This window comes from Puntigrus tetrazona, chromosome 2 (genome assembly GCF_018831695.1).
Source record: "Puntigrus tetrazona isolate hp1 chromosome 2, ASM1883169v1, whole genome shotgun sequence".
Taxonomy (NCBI): Eukaryota; Metazoa; Chordata; class Actinopteri; order Cypriniformes; family Cyprinidae; genus Puntigrus; species Puntigrus tetrazona.
In genome coordinates this window covers 18,677,920-18,680,419 of record NC_056700.1, presented here as the reverse complement: position 1 = coordinate 18,680,419, position 2,500 = coordinate 18,677,920, and the positions used below count along the sequence as shown (strand labels likewise).

Genomic DNA, 2,500 nt, shown 5'->3' with positions numbered 1-2,500 from the left:
GAGAGAGAGAGAGAGAGAGAGAGAGAGAGAGAGAGAGAGAGAGAGAGAGAGAGAGAGAGAGAGAGAGAGAGAGAGAGAGAGAGAGAGAGAGAGAGAGAGAGAGAGAGAGAGAGAGAGAGAGAGAGAGAGAGAGAGAGAGAGAGAGAGAGAGAGAGAGAGAGAGAGAGAGAGAGAGAGAGAGAGAGAGAGAGAGAGAGAGAGAGAGAGAGAGAGAGACAGAGACAGAGAGAGAGAGAGAGAGAGAGAGAGAGAGAGAGAGAGAGAGAGAGAGAGAGAGAGAGAGAGAGAGAGAGAGAGAGAGAGAGAGAGAGAGAGAGAGAGAGAGAGAGAGAGAGAGAGAGAGAGAGAGAGAGAGAGAGAGAGAGAGAGAGAGAGACAGAGAGAGAGAGAGAGAGAGAGAGAGAGAGAGAGAGAGAGAGAGAGAGAGAGAGAGAGAGAGAGAGAGAGAGAGAGAGAGAGAGAGAGAGAGAGAGAGAGAGAGAGAGAGAGAGAGAGAGAGAGAGAGAGAGAGAGAGAGAGAGAGAGAGAGAGAGAGAGAGAGAGAGAGAGAGAGAGAGAGAGAGAGAGAGAGAGAGAGAGAGAGAGAGAGAGAGAGAGAGAGAGAGAGAGAGAGAGAGAGAGAGAGAGAGAGAGAGAGAGAGAGAGAGAGAGAGAGAGAGAGAGAGAGAGAGAGAGAGAGAGAGAGAGAGAGAGAGAGAGAGAGAGAGAGAGAGAGAGAGACAGAGAGAGAGAGAGAGAGAGAGAGAGAGAGAGAGAGAGAGAGAGAGAGAGAGAGAGAGAGAGAGAGAGAGAGAGAGAGAGAGAGAGAGAGAGACAGAGAGAGAGAGAGAGAGAGAGAGAGAGAGAGAGAGAGAGAGAGAGAGAGAGAGAGAGAGAGAGAGAGAGAGAGAGAGAGAGAGAGAGAGAGAGAGAGAGAGAGAGAGAGAGAGAGAGAGAGAGAGAGAGAGAGAGAGAGAGAGAGAGAGAGAGAGAGAGAGAGAGAGAGAGAGAGAGAGAGAGAGAGAGAGAGAGAGAGAGAGAGAGAGAGAGAGAGAGAGAGAGAGAGAGAGAGAGAGAGAGAGAGAGAGAGAGAGAGAGAGAGAGAGAGAGAGAGAGAGAGAGAGAGAGAGAGAGAGAGAGAGAGAGAGAGAGAGAGAGAGAGAGAGAGACAGAGAGAGACAGAGAGAGAGAGAGAGAGAGAGAGAGAGAGAGAGAGAGAGAGAGAGAGAGAGAGAGAGAGAGAGAGAGAGAGAGAGAGAGAGAGAGAGAGAGAGAGAGAGAGAGAGAGAGAGAGAGAGAGAGAGAGAGAGAGAGAGAGAGAGAGAGAGAGAGAGAGAGAGAGAGAGAGAGAGAGAGAGAGAGAGAGAGAGAGAGAGAGAGAGAGAGAGAGAGAGAGAGAGAGAGAGAGAGAGAGAGAGAGAGAGAGAGAGAGAGAGAGAGAGAGAGAGAGAGAGAGAGAGAGAGAGAGAGAGAGAGAGAGAGAGAGAGAGAGAGAGAGAGAGAGAGAGAGAGAGAGAGAGAGAGAGAGAGAGACAGAGAGAGAGAGAGAGAGAGATCAATAGAGTGTATTTGTATGCAGCAGCTACATGACACCTCCTACAGATAACACACTCCTACATCAGGGACAGTTTAACTGCTGCCCCGCGGGACTGGACTGTTCCGGACTAAATGGAAGGGGGCAGGAACGGATCAGACCCGAGGGCAGATTTATCAGCCGGCCCGACCCGGTGTGTTCCGCCCGCCCCCGCGGCGCCAGCAAGGTCACGCCAGCAATTTAGTGAACACAGATACCTGTGATGAGCTCACGCTGAGACAGAACTCACAATCACTCACAGCCAAACAAAGAAGAAAACTGGGACACGACTCATTGTCTGACGGCGTCCCATGATGCACCTGATGAAGAGCAGAGCTGGCGTCTAGATTAAAGGGGTCATGACATGACAGGTCTTTGTAGCATAAAAACACGCTGAAGGTTCAGAGCTTAAACCTCATCCTCATTATAAACACAGCATTTATTTAATCGAGCTCCAAAAATGGCTCATTAAGATCTGAGGAGCAAGATGACATCACAGGACCACAAACATTTGCATAAGCACCGCCTCCAGAGCAAGACGTCACACCCACCGGCGCTCAGTTGCTAACACTTGATTAAGCTGAAAGTGAGAGTCTTGTTGCGGCAAAAGCTAATAGAAATCACAATCACTGCACGGCATACAATAAACAGACAAATCCTGTGAAGGGACGATCGTCTGACTCGTTGGGTTTAAGCAGCTCGTTCTCGTCTTTGTACAGATACCCCTTTAAGGAATGGGTGGATCATTTATTTTTAATGGTGTCTCGGGTCGTGTCCGAGGTACAGTGTCATGGAGAGTTTGCCTCACAACCGTCAGCAAAAGATTCCATGAGGCCTTGAAACGTTTTATTTTTATGTTGTCAATAGCAAGGTGTTAGCCAATCACAGCAGAGGCTGATTAAGGACACGCCTTAAAGCAGACAGGATGAGGGTTGAAAATACGCTTTT

At 49.1% G+C, this 2,500-nt stretch overlaps 2 protein-coding genes across 16 annotated transcripts in view; both read right to left on the bottom strand.

The window, feature by feature from the left end:
• Positions 1 to 2,500, bottom strand: part of clstn2a (calsyntenin 2a) — a 1,097,509-nt gene that overhangs the window by 628,467 nt on the left and 466,542 nt on the right. The window lies entirely within an intron of this gene.
• The window catches only part of ptprsb (protein tyrosine phosphatase receptor type Sb), a 40,042-nt gene that overhangs the window by 11,635 nt on the left and 25,907 nt on the right, over positions 1 to 2,500 (bottom strand). The window lies entirely within an intron of this gene.